Source organism: Chiloscyllium plagiosum, chromosome 26, assembly GCF_004010195.1.
Source record: "Chiloscyllium plagiosum isolate BGI_BamShark_2017 chromosome 26, ASM401019v2, whole genome shotgun sequence".
Classification (NCBI taxonomy): Eukaryota; Metazoa; Chordata; class Chondrichthyes; order Orectolobiformes; family Hemiscylliidae; genus Chiloscyllium; species Chiloscyllium plagiosum.
Genome location: NC_057735.1, coordinates 46,996,428 through 47,006,024, shown reverse-complemented (window position 1 = coordinate 47,006,024; position 9,597 = coordinate 46,996,428). Strand labels below are relative to the sequence as shown.

The following is a 9,597-nucleotide window of genomic DNA, read 5'->3' as shown; positions in this document are numbered from 1 at the left end:
CTTAAAAATAAAAACACCTTTAAAAAAAAAAATGAGGGGCACAAATGGGCTGAATGTTCAAGGTATTTTCCCGGGGCAGGGGAGTCCAAAACTGGAAGGTGCAGGTTTAAGGTGAGAGAGAAGAGATTTTAAAAGGAACTAAGGGGCAACTTTTCCACTCAGATGGAACGAGCTGCCAGATGGAGGTCGGTACAATGACAACATTTAAAAGGCATTTAGATAGGTACATGCATAGGAAAGGTTTAGAGGGATATGGGCCTATCTCTGTGTTCACACACACCCTGCCCAGGACTTCAGCCTTTTCCACTTCTCTCTCAGTGGGAGGAGTATTGAGTGTAATGTTGGGGGAAAAGGTTCTTGATTTTATTAACATGGGGTACAATTATTAATTTTAGCGCTGCCTACTGAGGTCTGGCGGCCGATTCACCACAAAGGTGTTAAATTTGACCACTCGCCCGCCTACCTGGACAAAAACCGTAGGAAAGCCCACGGTTAGCCTCAATACACAGGAGCATCCAGCATTCTCATCTCAGTCTGGGCAAAAAAGAGGGGTTTACTTCTTGTTTCAGTCTGCAGTGACTTCATTCCTCCCTCAGATGATTACTTTAGCCTGTTCAGAGGCAGACGGGACCAGTTTGACCTGTTTGGAGTTTTAGTCAGCGCCGTTCCCTGAGGAAGTGACCCTCCCTCGGCTCCAGATCCGGCCGCTTTCGTTTTTGTTTCCCGGAAGAATTCCGCAGCGGGCGATGTGAGCGGAGCGGACCAGGCTGGGCTGGGAGCCTCTGGGAGCCCCCGGGAGCAGGCTCCTCTTCCTGCCCACACACCATGACAGGCTGTGAGCGCCGTGCCAGGCTCAAGGTAAGCCCCGGGGAACAGACCTCTCCTGCCAACCGGGAGAGTGTGCAGGCGCCTGGGGATGGGAGACACCGCGAGAGGGCTGTTTCTGCACAGACAGACCGAGAGAGCCAGCGGGGAAGCTGTCCCTTCCACACCGCTCCCCCCTGACTTGGAGCTGGCTGAAATGCAGCAATAAATCAAAGCAGGACTGTGTCATCAGGTCAATCCCTGGGCTGGGGACTGTTGGCTCACTTCAGGCCAGGTGACACTTCACTTTGGTGCTGAAGTGTTCTGATGTTTTTGAAAGGAATGAATGTGGAGGGCCGCACTGTCCCTGGCATCTGCCTGAGACAGAAATGGGCGGGGAGTGGTGAGGGACTGCTCAGGAACCCAACACTTCCCATCTGCCTGGGGGCTGCAATAGGGGAGTCAAACTGAGAGCAGCCTCTGAGCAGGAACATCCAGCTCCTCATCCAAACCTGACCAATGCCCAAGCTCATTGCTCAGTCTCAGTCACACCACACCTCCTTTGACTCTGACCAGCACCAGAACAACCTGCTGGCGTGGAAGTGTAACATGAGCAAGTTGGAGCATTGGGGGTCAAGGTGGGGTGTTTGCTCTCCTGGTCAAATAACAGATTATTCGATCTGTCATTCGGCACGGAAACAGACTCTTCGGTCCAACTCGTCCACACCGACCAGGTATCCTAAACTAATCTAGTCCCATTTGCCAGCACTTGGCCCACATCCCTCTAAACCCTTCCTATTCATATATCCATCCGAATACCTTTTAAATGTACCAGCCTCCATCACTTTCTCTGGCAGCTCATTCCACACACACACACCACCCTCTGTGTCAAAACGTTGCCCCTTAGGTCTCTTTTAAATATTTCCTCTCTCACCCTAAACCTATGCCCTCTAGTTATGGACTCTCCCACCTCAGGGAAGAGGTTTATAAAATCATGAGGGGCATGGATAGGATAAGTAGACAAGGTCTTTTCCCTGGGGTGGGGGAGTTCTTGTGTTGTTTTATTGCTGTGGGGGGGGTTGAGGATCTTTCTGACTGCTGCACTTTTTTAACCAGCAATAGCAAGGATGTTAAGATGTTTTGAGAATGTGAAAGGTGCTATGTAAATGCAATGGTATTTATACTTTCAAACTGCTGTGCATGCAGAATGCATTTGTTGTCTTAGGGGAATCTCAAACATCCATAGCAGAGGCCTCAGCATCTGGTGATACCTTGACTATGTCATTGGTGATTATCCATACCTTGGGGTGACTTCCCGAGCCAATGGTGCTACGGTCACTAATCTACAAACAAGCAACTGGGACCAAACTATGATGGCTGGACAAGGTGGCTCGCCACAATCAGATGAGGCAATAAACACTGACCCAGCCAGGACAAAAGAACATTTAAAAAACATCAACTGCACAGGTCATCTTGGTTTTCCAATGACACTGACAAGAGCATTGATTAGAGCTGAAAATGTGTTGCTGGAAAAGCGTAGCAGGTCAGGCAGCATCCAGGGAACAGGAGAATCGACGTTTCGGGCATAAGCCCTTCTTCAGGAATGCCCGAAACGTCGATTCTCCTGTTCCCTGGATGCTGCCTGACCTGCTGCGCTTTTCCAGCAACACATTTTCAGCTCTGATCTCCAGCATCTGCAGACCTCACTTTCTCCTCAAAGAGCATTGATTACACTTGGAGAAGATGGGCTTCGATTCCCCATATATCTTGATTCCCTGAATAATCTGTCTGTCTCAGCCTTAACCATATTTAACAATGGAGCAACCACAGCCCTCTGGAGTTAAGAATTTGAAAGACTCACAGCCCTTTAAGTGAAGGAATGTTTCCTCATCTCAGTCCCTAATCTGTCCAGACATATTGCAATGTGTGATTGGAGCAGGTGGGACTTGAACCCAGGTCTCCTGGTTCAGAGATGGTGACACTACCACAAGGGCCATCAACCAATTTTGGTTTTTGCTTTTTCCATATCCAGAAATGCTCTTGTGCACAACTGAGTGTTATTTTTGACCCGTACTTCCTATTACTGAAATTATGTGCAATGCCTCGCACTGGCAATGTAGACACTAAAGGTGAGGTATAGGTAGGGACAGAGAGAGGGAGCTAAATCAAAATGGAGTTGGAAGACAGATTGAGCACTCTACCCTCTGCAGTGCCCACCTTTCTGTAGCAACTCATTTTGTTCACTCCAGATGAGAACAGCAAACAACTGAAACTATTGGATACTGCAAAGACTATGGGCCCTGACAACATTCCGGCCATAGTACTGCAGACTTGTGCTCTAGAACTTGCCACTGTCTTAGCCAAGCTTTTCCAGTACAGTTCCAAAACTGGCATCTAACCGACAAAGTGGAAAATTGCCCAGGTATGTCCTGTTCCCAAACACCTACACTTCCAACCTGTCCAACATCTGCCCAGCCCAGGGTCAGTCTACTCTCAAACATCAGCACAGTAATGGAAAGGATCATCAATTGGGTGATCAAACAGCCACTTGTAAAGGAGTAACCTGCTCAGCGATGCCAGTCAGGGTTCTGCCAGGGCCACTCAGTTCCTGACCTCATTCACTTTGGTTTTAGCCATGGACAAAAAAAAATGAATTCCAGAGATGGAGTGAGAGTGACAGCCCTTGACATCAAGGCTGTATTTGACTGAATATGGCATCAAGGAATCCTAGCAAAACTGGAGTCAATGGGAATCGGAGGACAAACTCTCTGGTGGTTGGAGTCATACCTAGCACATAGGAAGATGGTTGTGGTTGTTAGTCATCTCCGCCCCAAAACATCTCTGCAGGGGTTCCTTAGGGTAGTGTCCTTGGCCCAACCATCTTCAGTTGCTTCATCAATTACCTTCCCTCCGTCATAAGGTCAGCAGTGGGGATGTTCTCTGATGATTGTACAATGTTCAGCACCGTTTGCCGCTCCCTCAGATACTGATGCAGTACATGTCCAAATGCATTTAGATTTGAATGATATCCAGACGTGGGCTGACAAGTGGAAAACAACATTCATGCCAGACAATGACCATCTCCCCGTAACATTCAGTGGTCTTACCATCACTGAAAGCCCCATTATTAACATTCTGGGAGTTAGCAATAACCAGGAATTGAATTGGACCAGCCATATAAATATAATGGCTACAAGAGAAAGTCAGAGGCTAGGAATTCATAGAATGACAGAAACTTTGAAAAAAGGAGCAGGAGTAGGTCATTCAGCTCATCAATTGGCTGATTTTCTATCTCAATGCCGTACTCTCCGCCCCATATTCCTTAATATCATTCGCTTCAAGAAACTTATATTTCTTTCTTAAATATACCCAGTGACCTGGTCTCTGCCACCTTGAGAGAGAGAGAGTTTGTCAGGTCCACCATCCTCTGGGTGAAAACCTTCACTTCACCTCAGTCCAGAAAGGCAGACCTCCTATCAGGGGCAGGTGACCCTTTGTTGTGGATTCCCTGCCTGAGTAAAATCATTCCCATGCCCTAATCGTCCAGCCCCAGTTAAAACTTTATACATTTCAATCAGATTCCTCTCATCCTTCTCCACTCAAGTGAATACAGGCCAAGTCCACATATTCTGCCCTCATACAATAACCTGCCATCCCAGGAGTATGTTTAGTGAACCTTTGCTGTACTCCTCTCGATGGTAAGTATATATTTTCTTAGGTAAGGATTTTGAAATTGCACACCATACTCCAAGTGTGGCCTCACCAAGGCCCCACACAGTTGTACTACGACTTCCTTGCTTCTGAGTTCAAACCCTCACAGTGGAAGGCAACACACCTTTTTCCTTTTTAACTGCTTGTTGCACTTACATGTTTACTTTCATTGCCTGTTGTACAGGGACACCCAGGTCCCTTTGCATATCAAGATTTCCTGATCTACAACTGTTTAAATGAAACTGTGCCATCTGTTTTTCCTACTAAGTGGACAACTTCACTTGTATCCATATTATTCTTGCTTCTGCCATGCATTTATCCTCCCAGTCAGTATTTCTCAATCACCCTGAAGCTGCTTATTTCCTCCTTACTGCTCACGTTTTGTGTCATCAGCAAATTTGGAAATATGATACTTCATTTCCTCATTCGTGTTGTTGCTGTATGTTGTTAGTAGCTGGCATCCAAACTCTGATTCCTGCAGCACCCCTTTCGACACTGCCTTTCACCCTGAAGGTGACCCATGTATACCTACTTTATTTCCTGCCTACTAACCTGTACTCAATCCCACCAACAAACGTATCCCACCACCAGGGATATATTTTCCACCCCACCCCTATCAGCGTTTCAGAGAGGCCATTCCCTCCACGACTCCCTTGTCAGATCAACACCAGCCCACACCCCACTCCTGGCACCTTCCCCTGCCGTTGCAGGAAGTGCAAAACATGCGTCCATACCTCCCACCTCACCTCCGTCCAAGGCCCCAAAGGATCCTTCTACGTCCGACAGAAATTTACCTGCACCTCCACTAATGTCATCTACTGTATCTGTTACACCTGATGTGGTCTCCTGTACATTGAAGAGACAGGACGCCTACTTATGGATCGTTTCAGAGAACATCTCTGGGACACCCACACCAAGCAACCCCACTGCCCTGTAGCTGAACACTTCAACTTCCCCTCCCACTCAGCCAAAGACATGCAGGTCCTGGGCCTCTTCTATCGCCAAATCCTAACCACCTGATGTCTGGAGAAAGAATGCCTCATCTTCCACCTTGGGACCCTGCAACCATACGGGATCAATGTGGATTTCCCCATTTTCCCCATTTCCCCTTCCCCCACACTATCCCAGTCCCAATCTTCCAACTTGGCACTGCCCTCTTGACCTGCCCGTCGTCTTTCCCACCTATCCGTTCCACCTTCCTGTCTAACATATCACCTTTACCCTCGCCTTCATTTACCTATCCCATTCCCAGCTACTTTCCCTCCAGCCCCACCCCCGTCCCATTTATCTCTTAGCTCTCCCCTTCCCCCGGTCTACAAGCCTCGTTCTTGTTGAAGGATTTATGCCTGAAATGTCGATTCTCCAGCTTCTCAGATGCTGCCTGACTTGCTGTGCTTTTCCAGCACCACATTCTCGACTCATGTTTAATCCAAGTCAGTGTATTACCACTGATTTCCATGTGCTTTAATTTACCCACTAACACTTGTGTGGAAATTTATCAAAGCTTTCTGAAAATCAAAATACACCACAATCACTGATTCTCCCTCACCTATTCTTCTAGTTACTTCCTCAAAATTCCCCAGTAGGTTTGTCAAACCTAATTATTTTTTTCGTAAATCCAGTTTGACGTTTGTAATCCTGGTGGTATTTTTGAAGTGACCTGTTATCATTTCCTTTGTAATATAGCCCAGTATTTTTCCTACTACTGATGTAAAGCTAACCAGTCTGTTTTCTCCCTACCTTTTTTAAACAGTGGGTTTAAGTTTGGCACCCTTGATACTGAACCTACTGAATTTCAGAAGATGACAATCAATATACCCACTATTCCCATTGCTATCTCTTTTCGTACTCAGGTATGCAGATTATCAGGCCTTGGACATTTATTTGCTTCCAGTCCCATTCATTTCTCCAACACTATCTTTCACCAATAATTCTGCACTGACTAACTCATCTTCTGACTGCCAAAGCTTGTCCACTATTTACAAGGCACAAGTCAGGAGTGTGATGGAATACTCCGCACTTGCCTGGATGGGTGCAGCTCCAACAACATTCGAGAAACTTGATACCATCCAGGACAAAGTAAATTACTTCATTGGCATCACGTCCACAAACACTCACTCCCTCTGCTGATGCACAGTGGCAGTAGTCTCTACCAGATGCACTGCAGAAATTCATCAAGGTTCCTTAGACAGCATCTCCCAAGACCACTTCCATCTAGAAAGCCAAGGGTGGCAGACACATGGGAACATCCCCATCTTCAAGTTCCCATCCAAGCCACTAACCATCCTAACTTAGAAATATATCATCAATCCTTCAGTGTTGCTGAGTCAAAAATCCTGGACTTTCGTCCCTAGGGGCATTTTGAGTCAACCCACAGCACATGGACTGCAGCAGTTTAAGAAGGCAGCTCACCACCACCTTCTCAAGGGGCAACTAGGGATGAGCAATAAATGCTAGGCCCAGCCAGCAATGTCCATGACCCATGAATGCATGTAACAAAATTCATCACGGTCTTTAATTATGTCTTGGGATGTGGTCACTGATGGTATTTATTGACCCTCATGGATGGTTTATTCACAGAATTTGTCATGTTACTGAGGGATAGGTTTCTTTCTGTAAATAACGTTAATGAGCCAGAAGAACTTTTGAAACCGAATTCACATTCTGTCACAGCCATGGTGGGATCTGAGTTTTTCACTCTGAATTATTAATCCATTATCACAAAATGGTAGCCTCATTCAGAAAGTAAGGATGCATGGGATACAGGGAAATTTGGTTGTCTGGTTACTGAATTGGCTGGCCCGTGGAAGACAGAGGGTGGTAGTATTCAGACTAGAGCTCGGTGATCAGTGGTGTTCTGCTGGGACTTCTGCTCTTTGTGACTTTTATAATTGACTTGGATGAGGAAGTGGAAGGGTGGGTTAGTAAATTTGCTAATGACACGATGGTTGGTGGAGTTGTGGATAGTGTGGAGAGCTGTTATAGATTGAAGGATGCAGAGCTGGGCAGTTGGTGTTCAACCTGGAATAGTATAAAAGTGATTCGTTTTAGAAGGTGGAATTTGAATACAGAATGCAGGGTTAAAAGCAGGATTTTTGGCAGTGTGGAGGAACAGAGGGATCTTAGGGTCCACGTCCTTACATCCCTCAAAGTTGCCACCCAACTTGATAGGGTTGTTAAGAAGGCATATGGTGTATTGGCTGTCATTAGCAGGGGGCTTGAGTTTAAGAGCTGTGAGGTTATGATGCAGCTCTATAGAGCCCTAGTTAGGCTACACTTGTGTCCAGTTCTGGTGACCTCATCATAGGAAGGATGTGGAAATGTTAGAGAGGGTGCAGAGATTTACCAGGATGCTGCCTGGACTGGAGTAGTGTCTTATGAAGAACGGTTGAGAGAGCTAGGGCTTTTCTCATTGGAGCGAAGAAGGAAGAGAGGTATTGATAGAGGTGTACAAGGCAATTAGAGGCATAGATAGAGGAGATAGCCAGAGACCTTTTCCCAGAGCAGAAATGGCTGTTACAAGGGGCATAATTGGAAGGTAATTGGAGGAAGGTATAGGGGAGATGTCAGCGGTAGGTTCTTTACACAGAGAATGGTGGGTGTGTGGAATGCACTGCCAGCGGTGGTAGTAGTCAGAAACATTAGGGATGTTTAAGTGACTGTTAGACAAGCACATGGGTGATAGTAAACTGAAGGGTATGTCAGTTGTTTTGATCTTAAAGTAGGATAAAATTTGGCACAACATTGAGGGCTGAAGGGCCTGTACTGTGCATTCTGTTCTATGTTCTATGACCATTATGTTATTAGCGCCTGTGTTTCAGCTTGTGAAATGTTTGGGGAGGGGTATGCTGATTGACTGTTTTTTCATAGATGATCACAGTGGATGGCTGATCACAGTGGGCAATTAAGAAGGCAAATCGAATACTGCCCTTTATTATTCGAGGGATGGAATTTAAAACCAGGGAGCTTATGCTACCATTCTATAGGGTGCTGGTGAGGTGCACAATTTTGGTCTTATTTGAGAAAGGATGTACCGGCACTAGAGGGGGTACAGAGGAGGTTGATTCTGGGGTCAAGAGGGTTGGCTTATGAGGAGAGATTGAGTAGACTGAGACTATACCCATTGGAAATTTGAAGAATGAAGGGGGGGGGGGTGTTATAGAAACATATAAAAGAATGGTGGGTGAAACTAGAATTAGAAGGCATAGCCTCTAGATGAGGCGGAGCTGATTTAGGACTAAGTTGAGGAGATTTTCGAACAGTAAAGGAATTAAGGGTTATGGTGAGTGGGCAGGTAAGTGGAGATGAGGCCACGAAAAGATGAGCCATGGTTTTATTGAATGGTGGAGCAGGCTTGGTGGGCCAGATGGCCGACCCCTGCTCCTATTTTCTATGTAATTTGGGGCCTTGACACTGTCTGTGCGTTTCTGCATTGCTGTGAATGAGACCAGCGGCACCATTTTCCTGGAGACCACTTCCTAATTGGCTTGTTCCAGCGATGCGACCTTGGGGGCCCACTCAGAGCTTTGGGCTGTGGAAGCTGAGGGGGAACGGTGAGGCTGTCTCAGATCGGAGTAACATTGTTCGGAACATGGAGCTGCAGGTTTATGGACAGAATTGAGGTGGCTTGGTGGAGGCAAGCTACACTCCAGATTGCTTTCAGCCATCATTGTGGCCTTCTGTGACTGTAACCCACTCTTTGTGGCATGGGGCTGCTGCCACTTGCTATTATTATTAGAATGTAAATAGACATCCTCATCAGCTCGGCCTCCCCCACCCCAGATCAGAGGAAGCCCTGATCATTTGACTGGCTGGTGCTAGATAATTAGCCTATTGTCAGGTAGCCCTTGGTTGCTTCGTTCCTTGTGGGTAGTTGATGTGGGCTAACAGTTAACCAGACAGCGTTCTGCAGGCAGTCCAGGAGAGATCATGATCAGAAACACTGGCAAGTTACACTTGGCTGTATTGAGCTGTGGAAACTGTCTTCACGTGTGGGGTTTGTGTTTCCTCAGGAAGAGCATGTATGTGAAGTGACAAGCTGCAGCCCCACGCCAAGGGCCGTGTCTTCGCCAGTGGATCCCA

At 46.7% G+C, this 9,597-nt stretch overlaps 1 protein-coding gene across 5 annotated transcripts in view; it reads left to right on the top strand.

Moving 5' to 3' along the window:
- The first annotated feature begins 765 nt into the window (after positions 1-765).
- The window catches only part of LOC122563320 (transcription factor ETV6-like), a 75,630-nt gene continuing 66,798 nt past the window's right edge, over positions 766-9,597 (top strand). For all 5 annotated transcript variants that reach the window (XM_043717045.1, XM_043717046.1, XM_043717047.1 and 2 more), the window contains exon 1: positions 766-858. The gene's annotated coding sequence lies outside the window, so the exon portion shown is untranslated. The remainder of the gene's footprint in view (positions 859-9,597) is intronic.